The sequence below is a fragment of the Podarcis cretensis genome (genome assembly GCF_951804945.1).
Source record: "Podarcis cretensis genome assembly, chromosome: 2".
Lineage (NCBI taxonomy): Eukaryota > Metazoa > Chordata > Lepidosauria > Squamata > Lacertidae > Podarcis > Podarcis cretensis.
In genome coordinates, this window is record NC_137171.1 from 27,137,731 (window position 1) to 27,151,733 (window position 14,003).

Here is a 14,003-nt window from a genome sequence, read left to right on the forward strand (position 1 = left end):
GACAAGCACTCAGGGGATTGGCACTGCCAGGTATCCGCTGAGGACCATGCCCCACTAGGGGCCAACTGCCAATCCCTGAATCCTCCTGACTAGTGCTTCTTGTTCACCTGCCCTTGTCTAGCGAGCAGTAAGAGCAGCAACTGTAATGAGACAGTGTAGTGTAGTGGTCAGAGGGATGGACTAGAACCAAGGAGCTCCAGATTCAAATCCACACTGGGTGACCCAACTCTCATGTGATGTGATGTGATGATAAAATGAACAGGTAGAGAGGGAACTTTGCACATTACCTTGAGCTGCTTAGAGGAAAGGTATATATACATGTAATATATAAACATACCTCTTCTTCTAACTTTCTGGGAGGAGATACAGAGTGCGCCCAATAAGAAAGGTAAGTGGTTAGTAGCAACAGCTCCGGCGAGGACAGCCAAGGTCGGGTTTGGGCTCAGGCTCTTGAAATATGGCAACCCTAACTATTTTAAAATACAGTGGTACCTCGGGTTAAGAACTTAATTCATTCTGGAGGTCTGTTCTTAACCTGAAGCACCACTTTAGCTAATGGGGCCTCCTGCTGCCACTGCGCCGCCAGAGCACGATTTCTGTTCTCATCCTGAAGCAAAGTTCTTAACCCGAGGTAATATTTCTGGGTTAGCGGAGTCTGTAACCTGAAGTGTATGTAACCTGAGGTACCACTGTACTGACTTCTTAATTTGAGGTTCAAAAAAACAGGGGTCATCATACATGGGGACATCTTATACACGGAAAAATACGGTACTTGCCCCCTCCTGGTCGCAAGTAGGGACACACATCTGTTCCACTGTGCTCAGGTTCATAATCCCAGAAAGGGTCTACCTCTCTTTCACGCCAGACTTTCCCAGTCAAAAACAGGCCCCGTTCTGCACTTGCCTCAGAACAACATCCTGAACTTTCCCTTGTCAGCAACTGAACGCCTGGCTAGGCCTGGAATTAAGGGCCTACAGTACATTTTGGTTCACAAGGCAGCACTTTGTGGGAGGAAAAGGTCACAGGAGCTGAGCTTTGATCAGAGTCACCAGAGCAAAAGACAGAAACTTCACTACTGCCCACAACCCTTCAGATAGATTAAGAGTTTCATCTAACACGAGAGAAAGGAGGGGGCAGGGTAAGCAAACAAAGTCCTCTTTATTTACTTGGTTTTATATTGTTGTCTTTAAAATAACCTTTTCTGGCAGCGCAGGAGATCTCCCTCCTCCCACAAATGCCTACAACCAGGAAAGTCAGGTACAGGCTACCTTTTAGGTAAGTCACAGCACTAATAACAACACTACCTGGCTTTTGAAGACTGGTTCTGTTTTAATGGCTCCTTGAAAGATTTGGTTGGGGGTTGGTTCTGCTGCACTCATAACCCCCAGCTGCCGCCACCCCACCAAATTTAAATTGCATTATCAAGGCCTTTTTATCAGAATTCCTGCTAGCAAAAAGAGTGAAACGATTACCTTGAGTTTCCAATCCTGCACTGGGATTTTAACCGGCCTGACCTCAATTCTGACCTGCAGACAGGGATCCACATGTGGCAAAAGAGGACAAAGGGCAGAATGGGTGTGAAAAAAGTTGCCCTGGCAGGCTGTTGTGGGTTGGGCAACGATTGCTACAGAGAGAGGCATTGGAGGTTTCCATTTCAAACAGACAAAAGCTATGCAAACAAACACTTCAGATTATTGATCAGAAGAAACTGCCACTCTGCAGAGGAGGTGAATCAACTGACCAGCAGTGAAAGTAAACCGGCCCTTTCCAGAAGGTTTTGCCACACAGTAAGAAAAAGAATGACTGGTCATCCTAAAATGAACTAGAACCTAACGAATTGATTACAGAAGGCTTAATTACAACTCCCAGGTTTTTTGGTTTTTTTTATTTAAAAAAAACCACCCCCCCCTCGAGTAAATGTGTTGGCATATGAGAAAACCTTGCACTTTTCCTAAAAAAGAAAGGTGGTACCGGTAGTTCTTCATTTGCTCTCTTGTTCAGTTTTTAAATATGCCAGCTAAAATATAGCAGATCCAAAGCATTTAAAAAACAAAACAAAACCAAGACCCACTAGTTTTGCTAGAGATGCAGGTTTAAAAGGTGTACCAACATCAATTTCAAAACACAAACTGTCCATTTCAGTGGCCTGCAGGTTCTTGTTAAAATGCTGCCACAACACAAACACAAGGGAAAAGCTTATTGATCTTACATTAGGGAGACTTTATATTATACTTCATATAGGATCACTACTGCTGAAGCATGAAACCCTATACTGAGCAAATGGGTCTCTGCACTGCCATGAAGTATTGTATGTACTTAGATGCTCTCCAAATTGTTTCTTTCTTTCTTCCCTTCAAATAACTGGGAGCCAAACTACCCAGGAGTTTACACCTTTTCAGACCTTAGAACCTGCCTTTAGCACTACATTCATTTGGGGACCAATTTATTTACTTGTTTATTTGTAAGGTGGCAGGACTGTTATTGTAGCCCACCTGAAGTCTGGCTGCAAGGCACTTGTTGCAAGACCAAGGGCTCTGAAGGTCAAAGCCACACACTGATTAGATCAAAACAACTAATTTGCCAATTGAAAACTAGACAAAGGAAAGAGAGGCAAGTTGCACTGACTTTATAAAAACAATCTGACACAGAAATGAATTATTCTTTCAGCACAAAGGTGTTCGAGCCCATAGTCACTAAATCTTGTTAACCTCGCCAAATAATCAGGGAGCAATTTTTAATTAACTCTCTTGCAATAAATGAAGTGAAACTATTAAACGTGCATCCTTAGAATTCACTACTTTAAGATGTTAATGAATCCTAGCAAACTCTTTGGTCACATGGCAGATTTTACAACAACCTCCACATACAACTATGAAAGGCATTCGTGTTTGTTTGTTCTGAAATATCCTAGCATCTTTTGCCCCCAGTCTAGCTTTGCTCCACCTGACCTGGTTAAGCCCATGAGAGCTACAAGCAAGCTTCTCAAATCCAGGTGAAGCCACAGTCTACTGCCTGTAGATAGCAGGCAATCTGCTTAAGATAGCAAGCAGCTCAGGACGTTGTTTATTACTGTTTCGGCTCTGAACAAGCATACCAGACAATGATCCTCAGAATGCACTGCTCAGCAGAAGCCCAATCGTGTCAGCAGAGCCAGAACCACTTTAAGTGACCATCCCCCCAAGGCATAATAACCTGTGGTCGGAACAGGCAGGAAAATCATTGCAGCAACACACTCTACTCCGGTCACAATGTACAGCCTAGGATTTACTACCTCTTCTAGAGATTAAACCTGGCCACTGTTCACTCACATGGGGTATTTTGGGTTTGAAACATGCATTGATTTGAAGAACTGACCAACAACTAACAATTAGTCAATCACTCTCCAGGCAGCTCAGCTGCAGAATGGCTTGCTCAATCAGCAGACAATGCAGCCAGCCAATTAAGGCAAATCATTACTCCTTGATTTTTTTGATGATGTTTTTTCCAATGAAGGCAGAGATTGGGGTTTTCTGGTTCCAAACCAAATGAAGTTATTTCAGGATGTGTTATTATATTGGCCTGATCCAGCCACTGGTATGTATGCAAATAACAGTGAACACATTTCCATAAGGAATTAGATGAAGAAGGGGGAGAAGCCATTGCTAAACAGTGGCACAGTAGTGGTGCAATACTTATTTAATATAAGCATGGATTTGAGATACTCAAGAAACCTACTTGCTGCATCATATGGCCTGAAGCAAAAACCATCCATATTCCTAAATTAAGTATTATCAGCATCCAAATCTTTGTACTAGACAGAATAAGACTCCCAGTTACTCAGCTATCCCAAAGGAAGTCTACACATTTCTGGTCTACATGAGCCATGAGCAAACTTTAACAATGATCTGTGTAGCAACAGTGTTGACTACTCACTAACACAACAGACATACAGATATCTGTATCGTTCACACATTGCAGCTGGGTTGATTTCGTGGCAAACATGAAACCTTCCAGATGTTCTGGATCGCAACTCCCATCCTCCTTGAGCTGAACATGCTGGCTGGAGCTGATGGGAGTTGAAATCCAACAACATCTGGAGGACCCGACATTGACTACCCCTGCTGTAGAACTGGCAGTCCAGCTGAGACTCTGGACAATTTAAGAAGCAGTTATGCTCAAGACCACTACTGTTTTCTTAACAGAGAGGGAGAAAACTGCACCCATTGCCGATAAGGCCACAAGCATTTTGGAAAGGTGGAAGCAAAGATGTCAGCACCTGTTCCACCCCAGCTTGTGCAGCTCTCTTCAGCAACATATGCAAAGAGGACCATCGAGAAAGTTCACAACAGCACTGCTCAACAGCTACTACACACTCTTTGCAAGGGGCATTTCAAGGCTACAATAAAGGGGTGTAATGTATGTATCACAGGGTCTCTTCTGGAGCACCACACACTATGGCTAGCTGGATCTCAGCACTATTATGTCATAGTGTTGCACTCAAGATTGATTTATTCTCTTAACCAACTTTCATGCTTCTTGTCAACCAGGAGTTTCTACTTCTTACCATGAACGGAAAGGTCAAGCTACAAGCAGGTTTAAGAGTTCAAGCCCATTTGCTATTTAACATCTAGACACTAGAGGCTTGGAACTTGCCTCCAACCATTTACAGTTTCCAGCATCACACACCACCAGGCAGAAGAGACTTCACAAGCATACATTACAAAGTTGAAAGACCCATTTCTGCTGCTGTCTGTCTACTGGAAGTGTCCACTCCCAACTGCTTCACATAGCTGCACCACTACTGGAATGAGGGTCAGGCCAGTGTTAGCCCAGTAAATGTTATGATGCAGATGGATGTTCTAGATTGCAAGTAAGATATAACTATACAGTATTAGGGTTTTTTAATATATAACTTACGCCTTGCTAGATGTTTTAACTTTTCTTCTGATCCTTAAAAGTGCTGGATGGGATGCAGAATTCAAGACTCTCCAACCATAGCCAAAGCTACCACTAAGACGGCACGCTCATTGAACACTTTCCCACTGAACTCAGTGAAACTTTAAAACACTTCTACAATCAGGTTGCAGAGCAAAATCACTTTGGGAAACTTAAGCAGGGCTGGCCTTATCATTAGGCAAAGTAAGGCAACTTGCAGCAGCTCCTATGCTATTCCTCCTAAGACCCATTCCCCTCTCTTGGAGGATAGAGTTGTCAATATTACATGGCATGGTGTGTCCCACCCAAACTATCAAATCAGTGCGGATTCAATACTGCCAATTCAGTTCAGTTACCTTATGGGGAGGGCAAACTTATTTGCCTCAGGCAGCAAAACATCTTGGGCCAGACCTCAGTTTAAATTATGTGGTACACTATACATTGTAGATTTCCTTATTTCCTTACATGGAAAGGAAATCAGCCCTGAGTACTCACTGGAAGGACAGATCCTGAAGCTGAGACTCCAATACTTTGGCCACCTCATGAGAAGAGAAGACTCCCTGGAAAAGACCCTGATGTTGGGAAAGATGGAGGGCACAAGGAGAAGGGGACGACAGAGGATGAGATGGTTGGACAGTGTTCTTGAAGCTACCAGCATGAGTTTGACTAAACTGCGGGAGGCAGTGGAAGACAGAAGTGCCTGGCGTGCTCTGGTCCATAGGGTCACAAAGAGTCAGACACAACTAAATGACTAAACAACAACAATATATATTGTAGAACTCAACAGCCATCCCAACCTCCCCCCCCCCCGCAAAAAAATAGGTCAAAATCACAGAGACCTTGATGGAGTTAAGGCATCACTGTCATTTGACTGAACAGGTCAACAAACAGAAATCACCAAGGTTTATATTGTTTATTGCTCCCTACTTGCACACACAAAAGATGGCTGTGCATGTGCGTTTGCTAAATAATTCATAACATCTGGGGACTGCTGGGCTAAACATTTGCCACATCTTACCACAAGCATAGAAAGGAGCATCTCTGTTCAGGCTCACAAGTCAGGCACACAGGCTTATTCAAGTAAGCGTGAAGAAGGCCACCTTGGAATCAGCCCAGAAAAAAGAAGTTAAAACTACAGTTAACAGGACAAGTTTATCCTTGTCTATTGCAGGAGGGGAAGGAGAAGCTGCACAGCAGAGCCGCTTATAGAGAACTTGGCACAGCAGCATGAAATTCAAGCAAGCAGAGGGAAGAGAAGCGTAACCCTAGCAGTTTCCTTTGTCTGGAACTCTAGTTCAGAGCTCTTTGTGAAGCTGAATTTCAATCAGTCCCATTGGGTGGGAGGCAGCAACCCTCTCTCTCACCCTTGAAACAGTCACAAGGGACTGCAGAGCACATCATCCTCCCATGGCAAAAGGGAAAAGGAATACTACCCCCCCCCCAAAAAAAAAGGGGAGGTGAGAGAATCTTCTAAGGCTGGAAATGATCGATAGGCAAGAAAGTATACTCTGCAGCTGTCGCTTTGGGCTAACAGACTGGTTACAAAGCGGGGTTTTTTGTGGGGGGAGTTAGTACATAAATACACAGCCACTGCCTTCATACCTTAAAGGAACTTTTAACTTTTTGAGCGGGTGCAGAAATCTAATATTCCAAGTCACCCAGGACTCTCTTCAGTGGAGACAGAAAAGCACAGAAGATTTCAGAGCCACACTCACAAACCTCCTTCCTGCAAAAGCAGAGACACCCTACAGGGCTACCTTCTCCTTTTCAAACGCCTCCTTTCCGAAGTGACCTCCCTCCCTTTGGATCCGCACAAGCTAAAACAAATGCTTCAAAGCCTTGCAAGCGCGCCTGCCAGCAGAAGTTGTCGACTACCCCTTTGGGGAAGAATTTCCCACGCAGAGGCCAGAGGAGAACTGGTTTGTTTGGGCTTCCCCTTTGCTTTAGGATTTAGCACTTGCCAGAACTGCTACTCGCTCCTTCCAAGCGCGTTTATACCTAAGCAAACTCCAGGCTTCCCGCAACTCTCTCTCTCTCTCTCTGGCTCGCGTTTTGGTCTCTGCGCACAAACGCACAACACACACACCGAGCTGCAGTACTCATCCCCGAGCCGTAGCGTTCATTCACGGAATTTTAAAGAGACACGCTCGCTTTTTGTCGAGACAATGGGAAAGCCTCCCTCCAACAAGAATAAAACAAGATGCTAGCTAACTGCATCACCTCGGCGAGTGTACGCACTCTCCAAATGCCAACCCAATTAGCCTCCTCTTTGCCCAGCTAGGATGATCAAAACCAAATAGCGATTCCAGTCGATTCTTTCCCATGCTCTCCCTCCCCGTCCTCGCTCCCTTTTTCCTCCCTTGGGAAAAGGCATTGATGGGAAAGGGGAGAGATGGGAGGAAGGGGGGCGGCGGCCAATCAATGGGTTGCAGATGCATTAGCCCAGAAAACAACGGCGGCTCGTTGCCCCCAGCCCTACAAACACTCGCAGTTCTGCAAAAAGCCGCTCCTTATTTTAGAAAGTCCAGTTTTGCAACGCGGCGTTTTGCGAGGGGATTTTGTCCGAGGGAGGAGCTCTTGATAAAAAATCCCCTTGTTCTTAATTTACAGAGAATTCTCCACACGCACCTTTTTTATTGCCTTTCTTTAAAAAAACACAAACCTCCAGAACGTCACCTGTAAATAGCAAGGAAGCAACGGAAAGGGGTTGCAAAAGCAAACAAGAATCTCTGAGCTAACCAAGGGAAAGGCAGATGAAAGGGAGGCGCTTTCTTTTCCAAGAAGAAAAGGGTAAGGCACTCCCTTCCCGCAAAATCTCCCTGCAAAGGGAAGTTGAGAAAGCGGCGGCAGCAAGGTTAAGTAGACAAAGATCCTGCTGGCAAGGCAGGGTTTTCCCTTCTTCCGAGGGGCACCCTTTACCCCACGCCGTCCTTTTCCCGTACACACCCAACAAACCCTCGGAGGACACCTGGCGCCTCCCTTGGCGCGTTCCCGTCCCGTCCCCGCCCCCCCGAGGCCAGCAAGACAGGCACCCCGCCCCTTCTCACCCGTACCTACTCGGGACCCCTTGGCTCGACGGGAGAGCTTGCTCTATGTTACCGGCTCAGCTGCTTCGTTGCTGCGTCCCCGCATTTCCACCCCATGCCTGCGCCTGCCCAGGGCTCCCCGCCGGCGCGTTCCTCTCCGGCTTCAGACTGCTCAAGCTCCCTCCCTCCTCCCCCGCTTCCCCGCCCCGCCGTCCAAGTCACTGACCCGTCTGTGACGTCGCGCCACCCAAAGGCCAATAGGCGAAGGCGACGTCATCAGGCTAGTCCGGGTCTCCTCCATTCAAAATCTGAATGCCTCGCTCCGGCTCTTCCCGGTGCCTTGTAGAGGTGGAGGAGGGAGGAAGGCAGGGCAAGGGCGGGGGGGGGGGGCAGAAAGGGATTGACACATCGCTCAGCCTCGCTAATGGGGTTTCCTGAAAGTTCAAGGATTTTGTGGGATTTGGGTTGTCAAGCAGGCGAGCCCACGTTACCCGAAGCCCTCTGCAAACTCGGCGGCGTCGGAATTAGCTGGCCATTGTCTCAGTGAAAGGCATACTTATTATTATTATTCCCCCCCCCCCCCCGCATAGGAAGTCACTGAACAAAAAGGCCAGCAACAAAATCAGGCGGGGGCAGCGCAGATGCTCATCTCTGCGCTGTTTCAAAGCATTGCTTTCCAGTCTACCTTTCTCAAATTTTGGCAGTCAGGCAATTATAGCCCGCCCGCCCGCCCACCCCCCTACTCTACTCTCTTAACTGTAAGGGGTAAAGGTAAAGGGACCCCTGACCATTAGGTCCAGTCGTGACAGACTCCGGGGTTGCGGCGCTCATCTCGCTTTATTGGCCGAGGGAGCCAGCGTACAGCTTCCGGGTCATGTGGCCAGCATGACTAAGCCTCTTCTAGCAAACCAGAGCAGCACACGGAAACGCCGTTCACCTTCCCGCCGGAGCGGTACCTATTGGTCTACTTGCACTTGGACGTGCTTTCGAACTGCTAGGTTGGCAGCAGCAGGGATCGAGCAACTGGAGCTCACCCCGTTGCGGGGATTCGAACCGCCGACCTTCAGATTGGCAAGTCCTAGGCTCTGTGGTTTAAACCACAAGTGCTAGCAAGCCGCTTTTTAGAAAATGAAACGAGGTCCAGAAGTATGTGACCAGAATCCAAGATTCTGTATTAGAAGGCTAAGACAAAGCCCATTTCTTTCTTTTACCCTTTAAGAATTATAATTTACAATTATACATTGCTTTGGGATGCCTCATGGGAATTTATTCATAACTATTAAGTTTTATGTATTCACAATAAATATCTCACCTTTCAGTGAATCAGGGCCAAGGTACCGTATTTTTCGCCCTATAGGACGCACTTTTCCCCCTCCAAAAATGAAGGGGATATGTGTGTGCGTCCTATGGGGCGAATGCAGGCTTTCGCTGAAGCCTGGAGATCCCCAGCGCCAGCCCCACAAGGTCGGGGGACAGCGGGGAGGCGGAACACTGCCATCCCGCTGTCTCCCAATGTGGTTTGGAGGCTGACGGCGGGGAGGCGCGTGCTTCTCCCCGCCGCCAGCCCCGCAAGCTCCGGGGACAGCGGAGAGGCACAGCGTGTCTTCCCGCTGTCCCCGGACCTGGTCTGAAGGCGGGCGGCGGGGAGAAGAGCGCTTCTCCCCATTGCCGGCCCCACAAGCGCCTTGGGGGGGAATAATTTTTTTTTCTTTATTTCCCCCCCCCAAAAAAACTTGGTGCGTCCTATGGGATGGTGCGTCCTATGGGGCGAAAAATACGGTAATTAACAATTTAAAAGAGACCAGGAAAATATCAAATCCAAAAACAGATATAAGCAAAAAAGATATAGACAATGAGCATATAAAATGTTATCCATATAAATAGTAGCGAGATATGTGGATTTCCTTTTCTTTACAATTTATTAGCAAGCAATGTACAGTAAATGACAGATCTTTAAAATTCCAGACTCCTATCATGGCCAATGGCCCAGGGATAATGGAAGGTGTAGTCCAATAATGTCAGGAGGGCCATTGGTTCCTCACTACTACTCTATAGCCACACAACAGGATGTACTGAGTACAAGACTGGGTCAATTATTTATTCACTGTGGAAATTAACATTTGCTACGCTGCCGGTTTAGGGAACAAGCCACTGGCAAAGCATGATACAGACAGGAGGAGCTCCTGCTTACTACTCATCCAACACTTCCTCTGTGCTTTAGCGCTAGCCTTGTGGCATTTTGCCAAAACTGCTCCCTGTTCTTCCATCTCCACTTGGACAGCAGCCCACTGGTGATGGTTAAAAGGGAATCCCAATCTGATGTGTCATCTGATGGAGACAGCTTTTATTGCTCCCATATGTACTTCCAGCAGAAAGAAATTGAACTGCCTGCAATTTTAACACCAACATTGATTCTGGAGGGATGTCTCACGCAAACGATATGTTTGCAGATAGCAGTTCTGTTGGCCCACAGAAAACATACTTGACTTGAGGTTTGCAGTACAGAACTACATGGAGTCAGTTGGGCAGGGTATCGAAAGCTGAGACAGAAAGAAAGTAAAAGAATGGTATTAGAAAAAGATGGAGACAATTGGAAATTGCAGAGTTTGGAGAAAATGAAGGATAAAGTGCGAGACTGGTTACATTACGCTCAGATTAAAGAAGTCTTTAAAAATGATAAAAAGGTAGGGTTCCAGGTGGAGAAATCGAAGTTGGAAACAGAATTGTTAGAACCAAAGACTAAGGTATTATCAAGAATGTATACCTTGCTGTTAAAATGGAATACACAAGACGAAATGGTTAAATCGGTTATGATAAAGTGGGCTCAGGACATTGGGTATAATATTATGTTTGAGGACTGGGGAAGGTTGTGGACCACTGGGCTGAACTTCACTGCATGTAATGCTCTGAAGGAAAATGTAATGAAAATGATATATAGATGGTACATGACCCCAGTTAAACTTGCCAAAATATACCATTTGTCTGATAATAAATGTTGGAAATGTAAAGAACATGAAGGAACATTCTTTCACCTCTGGTGGACCTGCCCTAAAGTGAAGGCCTTCTGGGAAATGATATATAATGAGTTGAAAAAGGTATTTAAGTATACCTTCACTAAGAAACCAGAGGCCTTCCTTCTGGGTATTGTCGGCCAGAAGGTGCTAAAGAAGGACCGAACATTTTTTATGTACGCAACAACAGCAGCAAGGATACTCATCGCTAAGAGCTGGAAAACTCAAGATCTACCCACACTGGAAGAGTGGCAGATGCAGCTGATGGACTATATGCAACTGGCCGAGATGACTGGTAGAATCCGAGACCTGGGAGAGGAGAGGGTTGAGGAAGACTGGAGGAAATTTAAGATTTATTTACAAAAATATTGTAATTTGGTTGAATGTTAAGAAGGATGCTAGATCATAAATAATTGCCCACCACTGAATTAGATCTGAATTTGACGATAAGTGAGATTAAGGAAAATATAAACTTTTTGGAGAATTGCTAGATTTTATTTAAATGAGCGGAGATAAGATTGCAAACAAGTGAGTAATTTGCTTGGAAATTTTTTTTGTAACGATGTAAGTGCGAGCGGGAGACGTGAGGGAGTCCAAAGAAGTGACGAAATTATGTTATGATATAAGTAATGTTGTTTATTATTTATGCATTTGTATTCAAAAAACTTTAATAAATATGTATAAAAAAAAAAGAAAGTAAAAGAATGGTATAGTGAATTGGAACAAGATCCACTTAGTCCAGCATTTTATTTCCAACCACAGATCGACAGATGCCTCTGAGGAACTCGAAAGTAGGGAAGTGAAGCTGTTGGCCTTTGCTTGTTGTTTGTTATTAACATATGAACCTGGAAATTGCAGGTAACTGTCATGGCTGTTGAGAGAGAGAGCCACCATGAATTTGCCTGTTCCAGGGGTGGAGTGGGCTATTGCCCCCCATGTGCTGCTGGACTACAACTCCCATCTTCCCTGAGCATTGACTATGCTGACAGGGGCTGATGGGAATTTGGGTCCAACAACATCTGGAGAAACACAGATTATATGAGCCCTGGCCTAATCCTTTCTAAAGAGGTCTCAGGGAGTGGATCTCTTCATAGTCAATACCATGAATTATTCATGTTGCTTGAAGAAAATGGTCAAGGTTAGTCCTGTGATATAGATTGCACTCCTGTATGCATTAATACTGTAACTTGGAGACAAGTTACGTTGACATTTATGGGACTCATTTTGTACATTGCTTGAAAACAATTAAGCATTTTTAAAAAATGTAAATAAATAGGACTAGCTTTCGAGCAGGCAATTTTCTTCCTTTAACCAGATTAAATGGCAAAGAACAGAGTTGTATTTATAGCTCCACTGACACGTCATGCCCTGGTCCATTTCAAGCACCTTGTTCTTATTCCATTATAGTTCTGATGTAGGAGCGCCACTTCTTGTCAGATGGGCTGTCTAGGTTCATATATTTCATGCTAAGTAAGCCCTTGTGTTTCCATCTGAATAGTTTCCAATACTCTGTTGAATATCACAACCTCCATAGGTGGAACCGGTGACGGTGAGTGGTTTATGATCCACATTTTTAATCATGAGAAATCTGAGGCACGAACCATGAGTTCCCCCAGGTGTTCTGCTGGAGCAGGAGACAGGCACAGTTCTCCCAATCTGCTGTCCAACACACCTCTCTTTTTTCTATTTGGAGAGTAACAGTTCTTGATTTGTAACTCCAGCTAATTTTAACCAAAAGTGCACAGTTTGGAGAGTACTCCAGTCAGTGCTGGTGTACTGCATGTCTGTATGAGACACAGCAGTCAGGAGAGATTAAAATCAATCTCTTGAGCTGGGCTGGAAATGCTGGGTGTTTAGATACCTAAAGGGAACTTGGCCGAACAAGCATGTGGTGGAGTTGAAAAGCTGCCCATTGGGCAGCAGCATGTCTTGATACTCAGCCACTTGGGCTTGGCAGTGGTTGGCACAGAGGCCTGAGGGCATGGAACCATTTTAGGATCCCATTTTAGGATACCAGCCCAATGGAGATGTTTGTCTGCTGCTGCCAACCTCTCAGCTGCTCCTTCAAGAGAAGAGCTTTGAAAAACCCATTTGACATCCTTTTGCTCAGATTAGGTATTTTATTTTAGCCACTCCAAAGGACACAATGGAAAAGAACTGGGGAGGAAAACCATTGATTGATGCTATTTTCTTCTTTTTCTAAGCAGATAAAACAAGCCAGACCTCTGGATTCCTCTGAACAGTAATTAGACCCGTGAAACAATTGCACAATGGCCTTATCTAATTAAATGCACTGGTAGCCAGGGGAACCCTTTTTGGAATGACACAACCTAATAAATGTGGGTTTTCTCTCCTGGCTCCATTATCTTCCAAAATGTATCAAACAGTGAAAGAAGCAGTGCTAGTTGTCCTCTGTTTTATTGTTCCTCTAATAAATGTGTTACTAAATTTCAAACTGGTACATTTTAACATTATTCATTTAACTAAGTGCCGAGAGAGAGACAGAGAGATAGAGAGAGGCTTGAAACAGTTTGAGCAAATACAACAAGGAGCTGTTATTTACAGAGACTCTGCATGTGAAGAATTTATGTTGGATTCAAATAATCTGGAGTTTTAGATTAGTGAGAGAAAGATAAAGGACTTGGTAAACACCTGCGCTCTTTTGCATGTGGTGGGAGCTGATTCTTAACATTTCCAAGCTTGTGTGTGCCCCCCCCCCCAATTTCGGGGCCCTAAGCATCTCAGAAGCCACTTTTGTTTGTCAGAATGTGACTGCACACAATTGCAGAAATCATCCCACTGTTACAGCCTATCCTGTGACATCTGTCACCATCTGCAGATCATGACCACTTATCTAGTTTCAGGCATTTTTAATTTCTCCACACTGGAGAGGATGGCTGCTGTTCCCCTGTCATGTGATAATGTATCAGTTCCTGTGATTTTCAGCAAAAGAGGGTTTTTTAAGGTACCTAGACCAAAACGGGACGCAGGTGGTGCTGTGGGTTAAACCACAGAGCCTAGGACTTACCGATCAGAAGGTTAGCAGTTCGAA

General features: G+C 45.2%; 1 protein-coding gene across 5 annotated transcripts in view; it reads right to left on the minus strand.

Annotated features, from left to right (window-relative positions):
- The window catches only part of CDC42EP4 (CDC42 effector protein 4), a 49,607-nt gene that overhangs the window by 22,813 nt on the left and 12,791 nt on the right, over positions 1–14,003 (minus strand). The window contains exon 1 of one of the 5 annotated variants that reach the window (XM_079965634.1): positions 8,014–8,122. The exons of 2 other annotated variants lie outside the window; for them this stretch is intronic. The gene's annotated coding sequence lies outside the window, so the exon portion shown is untranslated. Of the gene's footprint in view, positions 1–7,967; positions 8,123–14,003 lie in introns of those variants that run through there. 2 more of the 5 variants (XM_079965633.1, XM_079965635.1) reach the window with 2 other exon arrangements.